At 52.8% G+C, this 22,504-nt stretch overlaps 3 long non-coding RNA genes across 7 annotated transcripts; 1 reads left to right on the top strand and 2 right to left on the bottom strand.

The window, feature by feature from the left end:
• Positions 1 to 1,444: 1,444 nt before the first annotated feature.
• On the bottom strand, positions 1,445 to 2,597 carry LOC116885541. Of its 2 annotated transcripts, XR_004386021.1 has the most exons (3): positions 2,498 to 2,597; positions 2,170 to 2,268; positions 1,445 to 1,846 (listed from the first exon to the last, which is right to left on the bottom strand). It is a non-coding gene; the product is annotated as an uncharacterized LOC116885541 (long non-coding RNA). The 2 variants fall into 2 exon arrangements; XR_004386020.1 differs by having other exon boundaries at positions 2,170 to 2,591.
• Positions 2,598 to 3,311: 714 nt separating this feature from the next.
• Positions 3,312 to 10,099, bottom strand: LOC116885540. 4 transcript variants are annotated; one of them, XR_004386017.1, is made up of 4 exons: positions 9,735 to 10,099; positions 7,717 to 7,829; positions 5,485 to 5,619; positions 3,312 to 3,424 (listed from the first exon to the last, which is right to left on the bottom strand). It is a non-coding gene; the product is annotated as an uncharacterized LOC116885540 (long non-coding RNA). The 4 variants fall into 4 exon arrangements; XR_004386019.1 differs by having other exon boundaries at positions 7,717 to 7,825; XR_004386018.1 differs by lacking the exon at positions 9,735 to 10,099 and adding an exon at positions 9,195 to 9,270.
• LOC116885542 lies at positions 8,680 to 10,760 on the top strand. The gene is made up of 3 exons (XR_004386022.1): positions 8,680 to 9,040; positions 9,224 to 9,347; positions 9,593 to 10,760. It is a non-coding gene; the product is annotated as an uncharacterized LOC116885542 (long non-coding RNA).
• The last annotated feature ends 11,744 nt before the right edge of the window (positions 10,761 to 22,504 follow it).

Raw genomic sequence — 22,504 nt, 5'->3', positions numbered from 1 at the left:
TGTCCTCCCAGAAAGCACTCAGCCAAGCCACACCTTTCTCACCCTGCAAAGCCCTGACTGGATCAGCCTGGCTAGGAAGCCTCTCCCTAGTTCCAGAGCTGGGGGGTTTCTCTCCCACTCTGGCCTCTTCCGACTGCCCATTGTCCAGTTCTTCTTGCACACAGCTTCTCTCCACTGACTATGAAACTGTAAATGTCTGAGGTACCGCTGTCCCAAGATGGCTTACAGTAAAGAACCATGATGGGCTCCGTGTTTTAGCGGGAAACAAGGTTCCTCTTCTTCTGGAAAACACGGCAAGCTACAACAGAGACCAAAGGTAGCCACTGCCCCAGACTGGTCAGCAAGGCTCACCTAAACTCCCTAAACTCCCACTGAACAGAACTGTATGGTGCATCTACTGAGAGCCAGGCACAGGGCCCTCAGAGAGCTACCTAGGCCACCAGGAGAACATATGGCCCACCTGACAATGTGGAAATCAAAGCTGGTAGAGACGAGGGGACTTGCAGAGGGTGCCCTGAGACCTGAGCTGGCTCTGTACTGGCTGCAGACACCACGTGCCCAAGACACCTGCAACCCTGTACCCATCTTGCGTTCATCTGTTCCTCCCTACGTGGGGGACTCTGAAGGGGAGATTGGATGCTCATGTTTGTGAGACCAACCTGTCAGAGTCCTCCCAGGAGGCACAGGCTGAATCCCCAGCCCCTCTATGAAGGTATAGAGAGAAGGTATGAGGTCATAAGCCTGGGTTGTGAAACAACAAGACCGCCACCCTTGTGGACGAATCCTTACAGCCCACTCACCCTGGACACAGAGAAAGGCCCCGCGGAGACACAAGCTACTGCTGGCACTTCAGCCTTGCTTTGCCAGCCTCAAGCCCTGTCTGTGAGTCTCTGGGGCTGAAGCACCACAGCCCGGAATGAAGAGTAAATACCCAACTGCCCCAGCTCCCACCCAGATCAAGGGCTTCCTGTTTCTAGACTGCCCCAAGGAAGACCTCACGCTGCTCCGTTGCTGGTGGTAAAACCATCTCCTCCAGGAGGGTCTGTGACAAGAATGAACAGGAGGCCATACTGGGCACAGCACCCTGAGGAGGGAGCAGTGCCAGCCTCTGTCCCTTGGCAGTTACGCAACATGGATTGGGACTCTGGCTGAGCACTCCCATGTCCTGGGCAAAGGCTTTGTAGCATTACACAGACGCAGCCCACTCTCGAGCGACTGGAGGGGGCTGGAGCCGTGGTCCTGCCTGGCACCTCCCTACTGGGTCTCCTTATCTTAGACTGGCCCTTTTCTCTTTCCAAGGTCCCTTCCTATGCTGGATAGCACAGGGACTAGCCAGGCTCCCCCAGGCCTCTCCTCACAACCATCATAGAGCTAAGCCTCACCCAGGAAGCACCCAAACAGACTCATCACTCAAGCAGCAAACAGGCAGAAAAAAAGGGAAAGGGAAAAAGAAAAGAAAAACAGACAAAAGACAGACATTGGGCCCCTCCTCAGCAGCCCCTCTTCCATGCCCATGGAGTCCCTGCCCTACCCACTGGTCCTTTGAGACACCACCCTGTGGCCAGGAGGGAGCCTAGCTCTACCCCATCTCCAGAGACTGGAATGAGGAGGGGGCCTGCAGTGCCCCAGGGCTCTAAACTGCAGCCTCCCCCAACCCTGGAGCTGTCCATCAAAGGCAGGGTGAATCCTAAGCTGTATATCTTCCAGGAATACTTCTTCAGGGAGCTCCGTCTCAGGTACTGGGGAGGACAGGATCTTCAGGTTGCTCGCCAGTTCCATGAGGTCAGAATCCAAGGGATCCCCAAGGCTCCAAGGCAGGTCAGGGTCTGGAGATGCGCAGAGCTGTCTTGGGGAGGCACAAGGAAAGAAGGTGAGGGCACCCCAGATAACACGAGTCTACGTCCTGTGCTCCCAACATACACACGGGGCAGGAGGCAGAGCTCGGGACACAAGTCTTACAGAAATAAACTTAGACAGGGAGTGATAAAGGACCCAACAGATGGGGTTCACTCAAAGGATCCGCAGAAGCCCAGACTGACCCCAGGAGGTCAGGGTCTGAGAAGGGGTGAAGCAGACTCAGGAGGAGTCCCCAGCAGCTTCAGCTGAGACCCTGTGTACACCCCCCAACCCACACACGGACCACAGCACCCCACAGGACACAGAGCTCACCTGCTTGCTGAGTTGTGGTGACGTGTTTTCGTACTCGAAGATCTCAGAGGGTGGGACCATCTCTCTGCCGTTCACCCCTGGACACCCAGCATCATCACTCTATAGGTCAGGTTCATATCTGTGTGAGGTGATGATCCCCCCCCCACCAGAGCCTCCACTAGGAGGGGGTTCAAACTGTTCTCATCCTCCTCCACTGAGGCCATACACAGCAAACCTCTGCTTCTGGCTCCCAGGCCTCCTCAGAGGCAGAAGGGCTCTGGCCATGGGAAGGACTATGAGACGCAGGACCACCCACCCTCCTAAAAGGAGGCATGCTTCTCACCCTTACCTGCCACCATTACATCATCGACATCATGGAAGGCCTAGCTCTTAGCTCCTCCCCCACAGATACCACAGGATGACTCTGGAAGACAGAAGAGCCAGCCCCCCCCCGCCCCCACCCCCGCCCCAGGAGACGACCATGCGCAAGCTTTGCCTTGGCTCAGGAACTATCTGCCTCCTCCTTCTCTGTCACCTAGAGGATTGTAGGCTCTTATGTGACCTAGGAAAACTCAGAGCAAACTGAGCAGCTACAGGGCAACGGGGGCGGGACTGTTGGACAGAGGTGGGATCTGGAACTCTGAGCTTAGTCCTATCATGGCTGCCGGAAGCCTGTGCCTCTCTCCAATCACACGAGGGTATTATAGTGGCCATTCAAGGCATGGCTGGGAAATGAAAAGGGCCCTTCTTCCCCCCCTCAGTCCCCATCATTTCCTGTGACTCTCACGACAAAGAATAGGTAGCCACAGGGCGGCACAGGGCTCGTGCAAACCACTGCAAGTCACCAGGGTGGAGGAGAGAAGGGAGTCCCCTCAATCCCCCTCCAGGACTCAAGTTTGCTCTTTTTGGAGTCATGCTACATCTATCCTCCAAACCCTGAACCAGGGAAGGTGAGAAGACATCTCCTAGCTGCCCTTAGAGCCTCTTGTCACAGGATCCTGGAGCTGAGTGAAGGAATGTGTCCCTCGGGGAACCCTGAGGAGGTCCCCATGTGTCTGCAAGAGTGAGGAGCCTGTTGTGGCTTACAAATGTCATCTTCAAGAGCCAGAGTCACAGGACATCCATCCACCCTCCCTTTGGGGATTCCAGAGCTGACCCTTTCTCCCATGCAGGCGGGCTGGTGAAGGGATACTTATCTGCACGGCTGCTTCCCAGGGTGGCTATGACCTTTCCCAATCCCCTCCATTCTTCTGCCACTTGGGAACTAGCAGGAACTCTGTGAACAAACACACAACAACCCCATCACAGGATGCAGACCCAGAAACACTGACCATGGTTTCTATTCCTGTACAAAACATCATGACCAAGATGCAAGTTGGGGAGGAGAGGGTTAATTCGGTTCACACTTCCACACTGCTGTTCATCACCAAAGGAAGTCAGGACAGGAACTCACACAGGGCAGGAACTTGGATGCAGAGGCCATGGAGGGGTGCTGCTTACTGGATCGCTTCCCCTGGCTTGCTCAGCCTGCTTTCTTATACAACCCAGAACCACCAACCTCCACTGATCACTAAGAGAAAATGCCTTAGAGCTGTAACTCATGGAGGCATTTCCTCAAGGGAGGCTCCTTTCTCTGTGATAACTCCAGCTTGTGTCAAGTTGACACACAAAACCCACCAATACAGCCCCTCAGCAGAAACACAGGCTGTGTTTCTACTCAGCCATCATACAATCCTGGTGGGGACACACCCCGGGGTAGGAAACATGGATCTGATTAAAAAACCCTAAGGAACAGATGAGACATATCACCAAACAGTGGCACCAACTGGGCGATAGAAAGGATCTGGTTATTGTCATACCCTGGACAAACCACACAAGTCATGCTAAGAAAAGCTAGACCCAGAGCTGGATGTGGTGGTGCCCTCCTGGAATCCCAGCACTGGGAAGGCTGAGACAGGAGGGTCATGAGTTCAAGGCCAGCCTGGATTGAATAGTGAGATTCCTTCTCTCTCTCTCTCTCTCTCTCTCTCTCTCTCTCTCTCTCTCTCTCTCTCTCTCTCTCTCTGTGTGTGTGTGTGTGTGTGTGTGTGTGTGTGTGTGTGTGTGTGTGTAGATTTAAAAAGTACAAACTAAGATGAGAGGTGGGTGTGGCCAATTTTATACAAAATGTCCATAGAAGGACAATGAGGAGTGATACAAAGTAGCTTACTGCTCAGTTGGGCTCCCTATGGAATAGGAATGGATTCCCGGGTTTGGGCAATCTCATGGGGCAATAGACATACAACAGTGTCAATAAACAGAACTGCAGAGTGTGATCACTGTACCCTAAAACAGGAGTGTGGCACTGTGCTTAAGCTGTACAAGAAAGGGTTGAGTTACTGAGAAAGGGCAGGACCAAGAGGCACACCCTTGACCTACAATGGGGGTCAGAGCTACTGGCCCTCTGAAGGCTGATCCTAAGAGAGGACACATAGGCAAGAGATATGCAGACATTTCTTTTGTTTAGGGTTCATCTTTAAGCTTTTAAAAATGTTCACGAGCCTTTGTGTTTTGCCTACGTGTGTGTGTGTGTGTGTGTGTGTGTGTGTGTGTGTGTGTGTGTGCATGCGCGCGCGCGCACGCAGTGTCTAAGAAGGTCAGAAGGTGTGGGGGTGGGTGGGATGAGGGAGTGTCAGATCTCCCGAAACTGGAGTTACAGACAGTTGCAAGCCACCGTCTGGGTGCTACAGATCAAATCTGCAAAGGTGGCCAGTGCTCTGAATCACCGAAGCCATCCCTCCAGCCCCTGATTTTTGATGTCTTACTGTTTGTCTGTTGCTTGCTTGCTTGCTTGCTTTGAGACAGAGTCTAAAATAGCCTGGGCTGGCTTCAAACTCACAATGTAGTTAGGGTTAACTTTGAACTTCTGGGATTTCAGGCTTGTGGTACCATATCCAGATCCTGGTGTGCTGGGGCTCAAATCTGGGGCAAGGGTTGGGGATTTAGCTCAGTGGTAGAGCGCTTGCCTAGCAAGCACAAGGCCCTGGGTTTGGTCCCCAGCTCCAAAAAAAAGAAAGAAAAAAAAAATCTGGGGCAAACACTTTAGCTGCCCTAAACACACACTTTTGCACACTAATTATAAAAAACAACCTAACACACATCTATGGGGTTGTTTCCTACAAAACATACTTATGCAGGATGAAAGGGACCAGAACTGTGAAACTCATTCATGGTCAAAGGTTGTGTGGACTTTGGGCCTGGCTCATGGCTCTGCCACCACCAAGAGCCAAGACCAAGAGCCCCCTTATGTAAGCTGGGACGAAAGACTGGCATCCACGAGATACAGCTCTCTCCTACCTTGAGGTTCGGAAGGTTCAATCCCTGTGTTGTGGACAGAACCAACTTGGTAAAGCCTTTGGCTTCCACCACCAGAGTCTCTGCTTCACCCCAAGGTACCACTGAGACAGATGAGCCATGGGGACAGGCCTCCAGCTATCACAGAGAGAATGACAGGAATGAGAGGTGGGTATCCAGGGCCAGCCACACCATGGCATCACCACAACAGAGTTCCTCGGAGAGAGCGGGGAAGGGCACAGGCACAGAACGCACAGAAATCCATCGTGATTTTGCACCTTGGATTTGTCTTTCCTTTTGAGACAATGTCCTGCCAGGTAGCCCAGGCTGGCCTTGAACTCAGACTCCCTTCAAACTTAAGGTCTTCCTTTCTTGGTCTCCCAAGTGCTGAACTGAGCCTCAGACCCCTCTCCACGGAACGAGTGTGACATCGTTGTCACTAGGAGTGTTACGTGAGGTGATAGAACGGGTCACTAGCCCTCACACCATAGAAATGCACGAGGTTCGGTTCCTGTCAAAGTGTAGAGCTGCCAGGGAGATGGCCAAGGGCTGCACTTGAGGTCCCTGATGTTACTCTTTGCGGAAGCAGACAAGAGCTGCTGACACAAACTGCTTTGGAGGCTCTGGTGTCCAGAGCTCCAGAAGACCCTGGGACTGCAAGTGGCACCTTCCAGAGATCCTCAGGGCAGAAGACAGACACATGGAGCCAAAAGTAAAGCGAAAGGCAGGAGAAGGGAACCCAGCTAAGACCAACTGGGTGTGGCCCCTGCTCTACTGAGGAGACAGGGGAGGGGGATCTGGACACAGATGGGGGATGAGACCCACAGACGCTGGGGACATCCATATGTTCGATATGCATCCAGGTCAGCTTACTGCAGCTGCTGTGTTCATGGCCCCAGGGAGATTCCTTAAATCCCCTTTTAAGGGACAGGTGGCAAGGTGGCACTCTCAGGCACAGGTTAGATTCAGGTTTGAAACCTGACTCCAACCTAAATGGCTGACGGACGGACGGTCAGGATTGGTCACATGACCTCATTTCTATTTTCTCACCCTGGTGATATCTAAATGCAGGGGTTTTTTTTTTTCCACTCTCTTTTTGAGAGAGAAGGAAGGAGGGGGAGGGGGAGGGGGAGGGGAAGGGAGGGAGGATCCCATGTAGCCCAGACTGGCCTAGAACTTGCTAAGATGACTGTGAACCCCTCCCCCCTCCAAGTGCTGAGATCACCAACCCATGGCACCTCCTCCGGGCTCTAAACAACTTCTCTTCCCCATAGCAGCTGCACCAGGGTAAGCTGGGGTTTGTTTTTATTGTCTCCTGTGCTGAGCCCAGCCCTCAGGGACACAATGGTCAAGACTCTCCTTTGGCTCCTCCAGAGGAGCCACCTGGCACCCAGAGGGAGAAGGGACGCCTGCCCCATCAGTGCAGAAAAGAATGAGAGACAGATGTCACCCTCAGCCAGCTGGTGACTCCGAGGATCCTGACTATTGTTTCTCTCAGAGTGATGAATGAGGCAGCCTCAAAAGGGGGGGGTGCTTGGGGGGGGAGGTCCCCTGGGAACAGAGGACTGAGCTGCAGGCTATTCACCGGCTATTCACCAGTCCATTGACCCTGCTGCACAAAAGGCCCAGTGTCCCAAAAGCTTACTGTCCCAACAGCAGAAGGTCACCCAGAAGGGTGACACTGTCCACAGAGGCACACAGCCAGACCATGACAGGTACCATGTGAGTGAGCTGGCCCAGCAGGTATGCTACAGGGTCTGCCCTCCACCCCCAAGAACATGACCCCACTCTACAGATGAAGAGACTGAGGCTGGGAAACTCCAGACATTTACATGCTGGGAAGGAGTCACGCACAGACCTCTGCTCTCGGCCCTTTCTCTCCACAACTCCGATGAGTAAACTTAGGGGTGGCAGCTTGGGTGTGAGCTGGGCCCAGGGAAAGCAATCTACTACAGAATGGGCTGATGGGGGTTGGGGGAGGGGCAGCAGGAGGGAAGTCTCCCATGAAGCCCGGAGACTGAAGTGGGCCCTAGCACTTGGTGAGAGGTGAGTTTTGCTGAAAATGGAGTTTTCTCTTATTTCTGTCTTTCCCAAAAGCTTCGCAATTCTTGTTCTTATTAAGTTTAGGAAGGTGGATTTCAAGAAAAAGAAAATGTGCCAAAATCATAAATTTTTAAAACTTGAGGCAGGGTGCCGTGATGTAGCCCAGGTTGGCTTTAAATCTGTGATCCTTACCCAGGTACAGTGGGTAATTACAAGCACTATTTTGATCCCAATGCTTGGAAGGCAGATGCAGTTGGACCCTCTGTGAGTTCCAGGTCATCCTGCTGTACATAGTGAGATCCTGCCTCAAAACAAAACAAAACAACAACAACAAAGTAATCCTCCTGCCTCAGCCTCCCAAGTGGTGATGATGTCATCTCAAGATGGCAGGGGTGAACAGTCAACCTGACTTTTGCATGGTCTCCTTCACTCCCTCTATTCATCCCCCTTTTCTCCCTCTCTTTCTTTTTTCCTTTCTTACACAGGGTCTCATTACTTAACCCCGACTGTCTCAAAACTCACTTTGTAGCCTAGGTATTTCTCAAACTCGCCATCCTCCTGCCTCACACCACCAAGCCCTGAGACTGCAAGGACCATGCCTCGCCAACACTCATTCCCCCCCCATGTTTGTTAAAAGAGGTTATTTTCAACCAGCTGGAAAAGCTCTTTGGGGTGCTGAAGATGTCAAGTGTGCACCCCCTCAATACACAACGTTATGGGGTGGTGAGGTAGGCTAAATTTTCCGCAAGGTCAACGTAGGGCAGACTTCGGACCCGTTTTTAATGGCAAAGGATATCAAAAGACAAAATGTAGAGGTTTAAGTTGTTAACCTAGAACTCTTTCAGTAGGATATCAACTAAACTCAGGGTAGGATGAGTTCGGTACCCTCCCAAAGCCGGAGCAGATGGGGTGACTGCTGCTGCTCCCATCTGAAGCTGGGGAGTTGGGGGAGCGGTTCTCGAGCCCAGGGGACTCCCCATTTCCGGGATCAGGAGCGAATATATATCCAGATGTGCAGCCCCGCCCTAGATGTGCTGACGCAGCGCGGGGCCACGTGGCGGGATACTGGCTCACTTGAGGGGAGCCCAGGAGTATGGGGTTACTCATCCCTGCCCGCCGCTCTCCACACCCGGAGACGCCTCCTGGGAAGAGCGCTCTGGGGAGGCAGCAAGGCTGCGCCCAGCTCAGCGCGACGCTGGCGCCGAGAAAAACAAACCGGCTTCCAGCAAGTTCTCTCTGCCCTCGCTCCCCGAGCCCCTCCCTGCAGCAGGTGGGGGCGTTTTCCTGGCGCGACTCCTCTCCGCAGTGGGGTGTGCGCGCCAGCGATCCCCGACGCCTGGCGGCCTGTGCTCGGGAGCCTGGGACGAGAGTGGAGAAAAGGGGTCCCCAGCTTCCCTCTGTCCAAGTAATAATCTCGCTCACGCCCTGGATGAAAGAGGTTTGGACCTTTCTCTCTCAAACCTCCAGCTTCTGCAGAGAGTGTCCCAGAGGCCAGGAGGATTGAAGAGCTGAGCTAGTGAGTTCTGGGGTCTCCCCGGACCCTTTTAGAGATTCGATGTGGGCTTCAGAGTCCGTCGTGTCAGACTCAAAAATCATTGGCTGGGTGACCTTGGACAGGCCGCTAACCCTCTCTGAACCTCCTTTTCCTTGTCTTTAAAATGGGTTCTTACCACCTCGCGGGACTGTTGTGCCAAAGCAGTGACTCCCCGAGGATGTACAATCACCATCGAGAGCGATGTCGCAATGAGAGTGCGGAGATGCACTGGGTTTGAGGCTGCGCTGGACGCCCCAGGTCTGGGACGAGTCCCAAAAGTGGAGGAAGGGTAAGGGCTGGGCCTGGGGGGGGGGGAGTCAGAGACACCACCCGCTACCCCACCCTCCATGCCTGGGCGCAGTCCACAGCCGGGAGGGTTACCTGCTAACCTTATGGGTTGGTGTGTACCAGAGTCCCCACGCCCATGTTCATCTAGCTATGGGGGAAGGGAAGGGTCTTTGTTCCCCCTCAGACCATGACTACCAGACCCTGAGCACCCTCTGTGTCCCCATCCCCATGGTCCATCCACTGGAGCCTCACATATGGCCACTGCGGGTTGGGAACCCCGTCACCCACTCAGCGCGGTCCACCATTGCCCTGGGACTGTGGAACCCCGGTAGCCCTCCCGAGGATCAGGTGAGCACGGCGGGGAGTGGGAATGGCCACCCCGGCTTACCTCTCGGCTCCTCGCTCCTGAGGCTGGAGTGCAAAGGGCTCTTTGTGCCCAGCTCTTAACAGAACTGGGGGAGTCCTGCAAGCGCCTCCCCTCGCAAACTCCTCCCCGCACTGGTCCGCAGCCTCCCTCCCTACGGTCCCCCAGCGCAACCCGCGTCGTCTTCGCGTCTACTGCAGCGCCCATGAAATTTTAATGCAGGAGCGGCTGGCGGGCGGAGGTGCCGCACCCGGCCTCGGGCGTGGGGGTGGGGTGGGGCGCCTGGACAAGCACCCATCTTGCGGTCCGGGACTCGAGCTGCGAGACGTGGGGTGCGTATCTGCCCCGTGCCTCACAAAGGGGCTACTGCGAGCCTCAGCCTCAGCCTCAGCATCCCCGCCTGCGGCGCTGCCATAGCAACGCTGGCCAGTGGAGAGGCGCGCAACGGTCTGAAGCACGACCACGGACCTGGTGCTGAAGCAAGAAACACTGCCTAGAATCCCAGAAGAGGAACTGATATCCGTGCTTGGCTCTGCAGGGCCAGGGCGTGGTTTCCGTGGAACTCTCTTAGGAAGACTCCTGGTCAGGACGACGGCAAGATTCGAACCCAAGACTACAGCGGATGTCTCTAATTTTGGTATCTGCTCTGCCTGCACTCCTTGGCACCGTCATGAGCTTTACAGAGGTGCTAAAGAGTCGCTAAAAGCTGTGGTTCTGTGATGCTCCAAGCCAGCGCCATCCATACCCTTGAGACCATAATGTAATTGTCACCTCCTAAGCCCCACGTGTGAAATGGAACCACCACAGAGGCAACTCTGATGCCTTTTCCAGTTGAGGAATCCCTGTGCTAGAGAACATTCCACCTACTTCAAGAACCCGCACTGGTCCTCAAGCCCTTTTGACCTTATAAGGCATGAGTGTTTCCCCGGGGTCTCTATCCCCTTGCAGTCAGGGGGTTAAGTAGGGGAGAGGCACCCCAGCACAAGATGGTCCTCGGACCCCAAGCAATCCTCTTGATTAAACCAGCTTACTTTTCGTTTCTTAAAAAAATATTTTTTTAAAAAAATATTTATTTAGTAGGGTTGGGTGGGCACACCTCCCACAGTGGACCTGAAGGACTCAGAAGACAACAGGATGGGCTCTCGCTCCTCCCACCATGTAAATCCAGGGGGTGAAACTCAGTTGGAGACAAGCTCACTAGCATGCCCTCACTGCTCACATACAGAAGCGAGGAGGAGGGCTGCACACAGCCTCTGTGAGGGACCCACGTGAGATTTGAACTCATGCTTCCAGGTTCTATCGCCTTCATACCCATCTCTCACTGGGAGCCCCCAGCCTGATCTTCACATGCCCATTGTGCCCAGATGGAGACCAACAGACCAGGATAACTGGGAACACCAACATTGCCTCAGATACTTCCCTGTCAGGGATGCGCCTCTCACACGGGCGAGTCAGAAAGCCAAGTGCTTGGTCCCAATTCCTAGAACAGAGCAGTTGACCTTGGCTTCCCCTCCTGACCTGCATAAGATACGAGCCAAAAGATCACAGAGCTTGGCAGTGAACAGAGAGGGGGCACACAGGTGGCCTTGTTCTTCTCCGAGAACCCCAAGTCATTCATGTCAGCTACTCATGTCCCGCCCGTCATGAAAATGGGACAAGATGAACTTAAGGAAAGAGGGGTTTATTTGGACAGTTTGAGAGTGCAGTCAGGCATGGTAGAGAAGGCATGGCTGCAGGAGTGTGAGGTAGTTGGTCACCCTGACCCAGGGAGTCAGGATCTCGCTGTTCAACTCACTTTCCTCTTTTTAGTCAGTCCCAGAGCTCAGCCCACAAGACAGAGCTGCCCACATCCAAGGTGGGTCTTCCCTCCTTAGTCAAACTTCTCTGGAAACATTCTCACAGGCACATCCCGAGGTGTGTCTCCCAGGTGACTCTAAATCCAGACAACCTGACCATGAAGACGAGCCGTCAACCATGTTTCTCCTACCCTGTTCTTGAATCTTCTACCAGTCCAGTTTCCAATATCCATCTAGGGAAAAAGACTCGAGGCAGGTACTTTACTTCTGGAACCCCCGACTCCCATCTCAGTTCGTTCTTTCTTTCTTTCTTTTCTTTTCTTCTTTTTTTTTTTTTTTTGGTTCTTTTTTTCGGAGCTGGGGACCGAACCCAGGGCCTTGTGCTTCCTAGGTAAGCGCTCTACCACTGAATTAAATCCCCAGCCCCCATCTCAGTTCTTTCAAATGTCAGCAGTGTCTGTGGTCCTGCTTGCTGGCGAGAAGTGAGTAGAATGGAGAGCAACAGTGCATACCACTAGGGGAAGCTATGGGCTCCATGTGTCATAGACTGCTCCGCACTGATAGACTCTCAGTGAAATGGAAATGGAATGGTGTAAGAAGGGGGCGGGCCCCCTGTCCAGATGATGTAAGAAGGGGGCGGTCCCAATGTCCAGATAATAAAGGAAAGAAAGGGGTAGACCCAATGTCCAGCAGACCCCCAAATCAGCCTAGGGTTGTTTGGAGGCCCTCTGTCCTTGATTCTCCATCATGAGGTCAATCTCTTGTGGACCTTTGACTGCCTTTTGCTTATCTGCAGAAAACAGAATGGAGTGTAGGGTCCTGCACCCTGTAGGGCATCCACCCACTACACACAGCACGTCCTCACAGCCTCCGTGGGATTCCCACACAGCCTGGCAGTGAGAGTGGGAATCCCTCCCACCTCCCCACTCCTGTAACTCTGACCCCCAGCTCATGGACTGAGGAGGGACAATAAGTAGACATGGCCAGCATCACCATGGCTGCCCAAGGATCCCATCTTGTGGCAGACGTTAATAGACACTTTGAACCCCAAGGGTTCATGAGCAGAGCCCCACTCACTGCCCAAGACACTGGGACATGTTTTGTCTGCCTCTCTTGAAAGTGACCACAGCCACCTCTTGTTGAGTGCTGGTTGTCAGGGCAACAGGAAGAGGCACTATCAGACTTCCAAAGATGCACTTGAAAATGAAGTGGGTGCCCTAATCTGGACCTGGTCCCCCAGACCCCTGACCCCCATCCCTGCCTCCTCACAGGAAGCAGTGTATCTTCAAGTAACCCATGATTCCAGGCGTATTCTGACCCTGACCATGTGTCTAGGAAAGAAGAAACAGAAGAACCTTTCTTTTCTTCATCTCTAAAGAGAAGTCCAGAGGGATGTGCTCCTCAACAAGTCCCTGCAGCTAAGTTCTGGGTCCCACCATGCCCTTTAGATGCAGTGAGCTCAAGTACATGACCCTATCCTTTCCCTCCTCCAACACTATAAGAAACCATTGGTATCATCTCTACTAGACACATAAAAAAAGTGGGCAGACCCAATGTCCAGATGATGTGAGAATGGGTGGACCCAATAACCAGATGATGTAAGAATGGGTGGACCCAATAACCAGATGATGTAAGAATGGGAAGACCCAATGTCCAGATGATGTAAGAATGGGAGGACCCAATGTCCAGATGATGTAAGAATGGGAGGACCCAATGTCCAGATGATGTAAAAAAAGGGGCGGACTCAATAACCAGATGATGTAAGAATGGGTGGATCCAATGTCCAGATGATGTAAGAATGGGAGGACCCAATGTCCAGATGATGTAAGAAGGGGGCGGGTCCAATGTCCAGCAGACCCCCTGGGTGACAGAGGCAGGAAGTGAGTGTCAAGGCTGTGGAAGAACATGACTGTTGGATAGTCTCTGCACACATGCTCAGTTCATCGCGCCCTGAAAACAATGAGCCACCCACAGGTAAGCATGAATTCATCTCTGTGCTATGGTCCTTCAGGGATGCAGCCGCTGCTCTGAAGTAAACCTCTGCCTCCATTCAGAAGGAGCTTCACCGGCTCAGCACAGTCACCACAACAGCAGGTGATCTCTATGGACTGTTCCCTATTCCACCACCTTCGCGTGTGGGCGCATGGGCAGGGTCAGTATCCATTATCCCAGGGGCAGACTTCAAAATGGGACCTGTGTACGAGCGGTCCACTTGGGCGCTGGTGAGGCAGGGCAGAGAAGAAACTAGAAACGATCTACTGGAAGTATTCCTGCTGGGGCAGCCCCCTGAGCCACAGCCAGGGCAGCCCCCTGAGCCACAGCCAGGGCAGCCCCCTGGGCCACAGCCTGGGCAGCCCCATGGGCCAAAACCTGGGCAGCCCCCTGAGCCACAGCTTGGGTAGCACCATTTGCTGAGGAAATCTTCAGGGCCGCACCTCTGAGTTGGTTCCCCTGGCATCTCTCCTTTGTTCTAAGACTATACCTGCTGCTTGCCAGATCCTGATGTGCACACACACGACAGTGTCCCCCGATTAGAGGCCCTCAGCGAACCCTCCATCACCCCTTTAAATCCTATCTCCAAACGCATGCCTGGACACAGCTCACATCAAAACAATGCGGTTTTTGCTTGTTAGTGGGTCTTCCAGGCAGCTAGACCTCTGTTCTTCTGAGGTCCTTAAGAGGCTGTGGAGCACACCCGACCTGGCCAGTGGGGTCAAGGGCTGGATACCTGCCCGCTGCCCATTGGGTAAGGTGAAGGAAGGTAGCATAAGCTTAGACTCCTTACTGTCTCCAGGCACAGACCAAGCATGTCTTCCTCAGCAGAGAGCAGGGAGAAGCATGGTTCTACCAAGAAGTGTCACAGGGACACAGGATTGTCCCCTTCACTGCCCAACTCCCCCACTATGTCCGTCCCAGGCCAACAAGACCAGGAACCACGCTTAGAGATGGTGGCTCTAACCAGTACTTGCCTCCCTGATGCATGAGACAAACCTCTACGTCCAGAAGCCCACAGGCCCGGAGAGACAAAAATTGGCTCACAAATGGAAGTCACTGTGGTCATGGCTACCAAGAAGGCAATGGGGTGGGGGCGGGGATCCTAAAGTGCTTACAAAGCTCCAGACAGGACACCCCACACCGAGACTTCGAAATCTCACAGGTAACTGTAGTAAGTACTGTTTGGTTGGTTGTTTTCAGGGCTTTTAGTCTCAAAAAAGCTAAAACAAGCCCAAAGCTAGGTCACTCCAGAGACAGCCAAATGCAGGTGCTGGTAAGGATCCATGTTCTACTGCCCTGGCAAAATGCCTGAGACTATGTGTGTGCGTGTGCATGCACTGCGTGCGTGCGTGCGTGCGTGCGTGCGTGCGTGCGTGCGTGCGTGCGTGTATGGTTTATGTAGTTCATGTAGATACTAACTTCTCGTGTGTGGGGGGGGGGTGTATGTGTGAATGTGTGTGTGTTTGTGTGGTTTGTGTAGATCCCAGTTTCTTCTCCTGAATATGTGTGTATGAGTGTGTGATGTATTTGTATGTGTGTGTGTTTATGTGTGTGTGTGTGTGTGTGTAGATCGGTAGACTCAAGCTTCTTTTTTATGTGTATGTGTGCAAGTGTTCATTGTGTGTGTGAGAGTATGAGTGTGCATAGGTACAAGCTATTTTTAATGTATGTGTTCAAATGTGGTACATTGTATGTCTGTGTGTCTCTCTCTGAGTGTGTGTATGTGTGTATGTGTGTGTGTGTGTGTGTGGTGTGTATGTGTGTGTGTAGATCCATAGATCCAAGCTTCTTTTTTATGTGTATGTGTAGGAGTGTTCATTGAGTGTGAGTGTGTGTGTGTGGTTTGTGTAGATCCAGCTTCTTCCCCCCACCGTGTGTGTGTAGATACAAGTTATTTTTAATGTGTGTGTGTGTGTTCCAATGTGGCACATTGCCTGAGTGTGTGTGTTCCCATGCATGTGTGTGCATGGGACATAACTCTCCACCTGCCTCCACTGAGGCAGGATCTCACTAGCCCTGCACTAGACTGCTATCCCCTCTCCCCCCACCCCACAGCACTGGGGACCCAGGTGCCCATGACCCTGCCTGATTTTTTCACTTGGTGCTGGGATCTGAGTCAGGTCCTCTGTGCAGCGAGCACTCTTACCCACTGAGGCACCCCTCCAGCCCTGATGCCAGCTGCTTCCACGGACGGTCACAGCCTCATATCGGGATATGTAACTGAACATGAGGTCGCAAAAGAAACCGGCGTCATTAAGAGGTTTCTAAGGTGCAAAGACTGAACAAAGAGCATAAAAGAACCTGAGGCACTTCTGAGAATGCTCACCCGGTCACATCTACTGGCTTCCCTGCAGTCTTGGCCCTGAACATATAGCATACACTTGCAACTCAGCACCTGAAGGGCCTGGGCTGAGGCCTGGGCCTGCTCCCTGTTAGGACCCGTAGCGTATCAACCACTGCACACACAGTCGTTTGCTCTCTTCCCAGCGCAGTGACTGAACTGTGGAAAACACAAGTGTTCATCAGTTTCCTGCCATTGTTCCTCAGCGTGAATCAAGTCGGTGTGGACTGGATTGTGTGGGAACATTTGATTTTTAAAATTGCTGTTTCAGTGGATGACCTAGGCCTCATTAAAAAAAAAATTTTTTTTTAGGCTTGGGCAGAATTTCCAGAATTTTCCGAAACTGCCCTAAGGTCTCTACCATCTGTCCTATATGTGAAATGGCATTCTCAGATTTGACACTTAGAAAATCAAACTATTGATCAACTCTGAAAACCTGAAGATGCCCTGGGTCCTGCAGGATCAGACATTTGCTAAACATTCTCCTCTGAAGTGTGTAAGCGTCTGCCTCCAATAAAAGGTGAGCTTTCAGAGAAAAATGTTTTAAGTTAAAACAACTGGGGGCCAGAGAGACGGTTCGTTGATTAAGAATAATACAGCTCTTGCCGAAGATCTGAGTTCTGATCCCAGTGCTCGTGCCAGGTGGCTCACAACCCTTTCTAATTACAGCTCCAGAGGATCCAGTGCCTCTTCTGACCTTCTCTAACACCTGCACTCATGTGGACATAACCCCCAACACACACACACACACACACACACACACACACACACACACACCCACACACCTAATTAAAAGTAAATAAAAATCTTTTTAAAAATATTCTTCCATTTTCAAGTATGTGATGTTTTAGATAGATGTTTTGCATGTGTGTGAGCTCTCTGTGTACATGCATGTTAACATGTGTGAGGCCATGTGAGCATGTGTTCACATGTATATAAAAGCCCCAAGGTTGATGTTAGGAATCATCTTCAATGGCTCATCCTACTGATTCATTGAGGCAGGGGCTCCCAATCAAACCCAGAGTTCACCAATATGGCTACCCAGCTTGCTCAGGGCATCCCTTGTGAGGGCTAGAATTACAGACCAAGGGCAATGTCCACCACCCAGCATTTCCTGGGTTCAGGGATCCAAACTTCAGTCCCCACCAATGCACAGCAAACTCTGTAACGACCGGGCTTTCTCCCCAGCCCTGCCATAAATTTATCTATGACGTCTATTCAATGAATGCTTTCTTTTATATGCCTGTTTCATATATCTTTACATCTAGACTCGTACACATCTGAGGTAAAAGTGTCACAGGGGGAGAAGTTTGAAATACCCTGATGTGGATCACAGTTCTGCAGGTGTTGCACCCGAATCCAGGCTGCCTGCATTGGCTGTGCGTCGGTGATCTGCTCGATACACCACTCCAGTGCCATCATGGTGGGTAGCTATCTCACATCGAGGCAGGAGGCATCAGAGGCCTACCTCCATCTCTCTGTCTTTCTGTCTCTCTGTGTCTCTGCCTCTCTCTGTCTCTCTGTATGCATCTCTCTGTGTCTCTGTCTCTCTCTGTCCCTCTGTCTCTCTGTGTCTCTGCCTCTCTGTGTCTCTGCCTCTCTCTGTTTCTCTGTCTCTGTGTATCTCTCTGTGCATCTCTCTGTCTCTGTCTTTCTCTGTCTCTGTCTTTCTCTGTCTCTCTGTGTGTCTCTCTGTCTCTCTGTGTGTCTCTGTCTCTGTCTCTCTCTGTCTCTGTCTCTCTCTGTCTCTGTCTCTCTCTCTCTCTCTCTGGAACTAACCAGGGTCCCCCCAAGTTAGCTACATTAATTCATTCTAAGGGTGCAGATCCCAATAACCCAACCACCCCTCACCAGGAACACCTTAAAGGACAACCCACCTCCTCCCAACACCACCACATGAACCAAACCCCACCAGAGGTCAAAGGACAGCGCTGAGACGCTGGCTTTCCTTACACGCACATGCTCTGCCACTCTGTGCACTGTGAGACCCTGCCAAAGTCGTGACCTACAGCTCCTGGCTCAGCAGCCTCATTCAGGTTCAGATCTGAGGCCGGTTCTCGGTTCCCTGGTCCAGTCGTCATCTGCATGGGCTAAGCTGCAGAGGCAGGCACAGCGGGAGATTCTGTGTGCTCTGCTCAGTAAGGAGACAGTAGCAGAGTGCATGAGTTTTCTGTGTTGGTCATAGTGCCCAAGTTTGGAAGGAGTGACCGGGGGTGGGGTGGGGTGGAGGTCCTCACATATGCAGGAAAGCAATCAAAAGTGTCAGATGTTGCCATAGGCCTCGCTGGGCACCCTGAGTGAGAAAAGAGTCTTCTTTGGTTTCTCCTGACCCTCAGAGCTGTTCACGTGCCTTGACTCATGACGCCGTCCTCCCCTTCCAAGGCAGGAATGAAGCTGCTGATGGACACCTCTGTTTGCTTTCACATCCCTAGTGATGTCCCTCACCACACACACTCTATAAGGCTTTACACGGATTTGTGTGATTGGGGTGGCTACAAAATTGTGTTTATGTGTGAAGGAAGGACAGAAGTTGTCTTAGTCAGGGTTTCTATTCCTGCACAAAACATCATGACCAAGAAGGAGCTCGTTGGGAAGGAAAGGGTTTATTCAGCTCACACTTCCACATTGCTGTTCATCACCATGGGAAGTCAGGACAGGAACTCAAGCAGGGCAGGAACCTGGAGGCAGGAGCTGATGCAGAGGCCATGGAGAGTGCTGCTTACTGGCTTGCTTATCTTGGCTTGCTCAGCCTGCTTTCTTAAAGAACCCACCTGCCCAGGGATGGCTCCACCCACAATGGGCGGGGCCCTCCCCACTTGATCACTAATTGAGAAAATGCTTTACAGCTGGATCTCCTGGAGACATTCCCTCAAGGGAGGCTCCTTTCTCTGTGATAACTCCAGCCTGTGTCAAGCTGACCCAAATCCAGCCAGTTCAGAAGTCAACCTCAGGAACTGTCCTTGTTGATTTGAGGCAGGGTCTCTCACTGTCCACAGTTCTTTAAATGGGAGCTGGGGACGAGGAACTTGGGTCATTCTGCTTACAGTGCCAGCTCTTTACCCACTGAGCCATTGCCCCAGCCCCTCACTCTGTCCACTCAAAGTATCTTTCTGGTGGTTCCTGTGGGCCCTGTGAGAGCCCTGGATTGTCTTTCTACCTGCACAGCATTGGCTGATCAACTTCAACCCCTACGTGCTGTGTGGCCTGATGATATACATGGCTTCTCAGGCACCATGGGGAAGCCTCTGCCTTTGCCTTCCCTATGCCAGTTTGTGCCAGGTTCCACACTGAAGACCCGGAGCTGGCCACCTTGCCCAGTCCCACATTCACCCAGACTGCCCAGCCGGCCAGCTGAAAACACAGGTGGCTCTCATAAACCCCAGCAGACCCCAGTCCAGTTACACGGCAGCCCTTTGGGTGGGCATCACAGCCTTCGACATGTGTGCAAGATCCAGAAAGGCCAAACAAGGTGCCTGGAACCCACCTCCTTCTGTGTGTAGATGCTGTCGGGGCTGCAGCCTCTCTGCCTCATCTCTGTCTTGTTCCCTTCCTCTGCCTTTCAGCCAGCTAGAGCTAAGTCAGGCCAAGCTTGTTCCCAGCTCTGCTTCTGCTCATCAGACTTTGGGACCACAACACCCTCTTCCATAACATTGCATAACATTGCCTTTCTTGCAGAGCTCTGGGAGAATCAGAGAATCCTCTCTCTCTCTCTCTCTCTCTCTCTCTCTCTCTCTCTCTCTCTCTCTGACTGTCTCTCTCTGTGTGTCTCTGTCTGTCTCTGTTTGTCTCTGTCTCTCTCTTTCTCTGTCTGACTGTCTGTCTCTGTCTCTCTCTCTGTCTCTCTCTCTGTCTCTCTCTCTCTCTCTCTCACACACACACACACACACACACACACACTGTAAAGTTTAACTCTGAATTTTCTCCCCATGATTTTCCATGGCTTAAATCTCTCTCCCTCCCCTGCAGAGGAAGACCCTACCCACCCATTCCCAGGCAGATATCATAAAGGATCTCGGGGGCTAGAGCAATGGCTCAGCAGTTAAGAGCACTGACTGCTCTTCCAGAGGTCCTGAGTTCAGTTCCCAGCAACCATATGTTGGGAACACAGCAACCATCTGAGATGGGATTTGATGGCCTTGTCTGGTGTGTCTGAAGAGAGCGACAGTGTACTCATATACATAAAATAAATAAATAAACAAATAAAGGACTTTAAACACAAATAGGCCCCTGTCGCAGAGCACTAAGCACTGAGCTTTGTCCACCCGCGTCTTCCATGCACCATGCTCATGATCACGCATCAGGCTTCTTTCTGTCAGCCGGATTTGAACTACACCTGCTTCGTGGAGTAAAGTCCAGAGCACTCCCCACTCCACCCCCGCCACTTCATTTAGTAAGCCCACAGCAAGGTTCAGAAACCAGGACGCTGCTCCCAGACACAGCCACAGAGCCTCCCGCCCCCGCTCCATTCCCTGTTGAGTCTCTCTGCCCCCTTGCTTTTGTGCGCCTGGGGCTGCATGCAGGCAGAGGCCTTGTGCCGCTGCCCCTGCCCTGTCCTTTCCCCCCCGCTCCCCGCCCCGACTCAGCCTCTTTGTCCCTTTGTGTCTGGACCACAGAGAAGAGAAGGGCAGAGCATGCTTGCCGCCTCCAGCCCGCCTCATCATCCATCTGCAACAGTCCTGCAGATGCCCTGCACCTGCTCCTGGGCTCCCAGCCGCCCAGCAGGTGCCGCCCAGCCAATCGCAAAGCTACTGCGGAGAAAAAGGCCGAGGCCAGGCCTCCAGCTGCTCCCTCCCGCCTCCCAGAAACAGGGACAAAGTCTTTCAGCTTTGCCGATGCGGTGCATGCGGCAGATGCTGAGGGGCCAGAGTCGGGGCAGAAGGAACTGCGGCTGGGGGAGGGGAGTCCTGCGGGAGCCCCACAGACACCACACTCAGCTTATGCCTTCTTGCCACCCAACCCAGACCCGTCACTGGATCTCAGGCATTTCACTGGGTCATCTCCACCCCCCAACCGCACCTCACACTGAATCACCAAACATCTCTGCTCCTGCTGCCCCTGCCAGGTGCCCCAGCCTGTCTCCTCTGCCAATTGCAGAAGACTCTGAAGATGCAGGCTGACCTCATCCATCGCTCCCCTGCCGCGCAGGCCTCAGAACAAACAGCAAGGTTTATGCTGGCCTTCAGAGTCCTCCCCTAACCCTGGCTACCTGCTGGCTCGGTGGTCTCCAATCTAGCTCCAACATTGCCAGCTGGACATGCCCACCCCAGCCTCTTGTTCTCCCGTGGTTCTGCTCATTTCCAGATAAAGTCATTCTTCATAGGTTCATGACCCCTGGAAGACAGAGCCTTGTTTGGGGCTGACTTTAACATGGAATTTTAAGTCCATTTGCTTGTAAGTCCATGCATGTACATGCCTGCACAATTCACATATATATGCACACATGTCTACACACATGCTCACATGTGATGAAGTTGCACGCATGTCTGCAACACACATGTGCTATACACATTGCTGGCCTGTGAGACTCCTCGGGGAAGACATTTGCTCTTTCTTAGCCTGGCGAAGGGTTTGCCAGGGTGGATACCCCCCCCCACGTCTGCATGTGGACAGAACAGGAAACCCTTGTGGACACATTATACAGATGCCCAAGCCAATGTGGAGGAGAGTGTGGGCTCTGGTCTGCTCCCATGTGGCCACGGATAGGGCAGTCCAGGTCTCCATCTGTCTCCCAAAGGTCTCCTGTAGAAGGCTGCTCAGCCCTCAAGCACCCCTTCAAGGATGACAGAAATGCAGACCCTCTCCAGGGCACACCTAACTTGTCTAGATTGGTGATAGTGTCTTCCTCCACATGTGCGTTGTGTGTACCTGTCCTCTGCTTGCACGGAGGGTAGGGACACTGTGTTCACAGTGCAGACACCTCAGGAGACACTAGGACATATTGCCAAGGAAGGGACCTGCACACTTGGCCTGCCGAGTTCCATTTTTGGATTGGCGCTGCAGTTGCTATAGACACCGTCAGCTTGTATGGTACCAGGGATTGGCACCAGACCCACTTTACAGAAAGGGATACTGAGGCTGAACAAACAGGTCTGAGCCAAGATGCAGCCCCAACATTCTTCATAGCCAAGACCACTACCACCCTAGTCCCACCATCCTGCCCAGAAGTCCCAGGAAGATCCTCTCAGCCAGCTGTATCCACCCTCCTTTTATCTCACTGTATCTGTTCTGCACAGCAGGGCATTCCATATTTATGAGATGCCCTTGGCTCTCTGTGGACCAGCCAAGCTCTGCCTGTGTGCTTGGAGGAGGGAGGCAGGCCTCTGCAGTCAGAGTGCTTCAGCAGGAGGGGGCTGGGCTGGGCTGGGTTGAGGCTCTAGTCTGGCATCTGCCGAGCCTGTGAAGCAGAATGGGGCTGGGAACACATGGGTGGGTCTAGAGACCGTTGTTCTCTGGCTTGCCCAAGTACCCAAGGCACTTAAAGGGCCCAGGAGGGAGCTGGTTGGACAGAAGAATGTTTGAAATGCTCAGTAGTCCAGGCACAGGAGAGGAAAGCCAGTCTTGCTGGGTATGGGTGTGCAGGGTGTGGGTGTGCAGGGTGTGGGTGTGCAGGGTGTGGGTGTACATAATGTGGGTGTGCAGAGTGTGGGTGTGCAGGGTATGGG

This window comes from Rattus rattus, chromosome 16 (genome assembly GCF_011064425.1).
Source record: "Rattus rattus isolate New Zealand chromosome 16, Rrattus_CSIRO_v1, whole genome shotgun sequence".
Classification (NCBI taxonomy): domain Eukaryota; kingdom Metazoa; phylum Chordata; class Mammalia; order Rodentia; family Muridae; genus Rattus; species Rattus rattus.
Note: the sequence above shows the minus strand (reverse complement) of the source record. Positions and strands in the feature narration are given on the sequence as shown.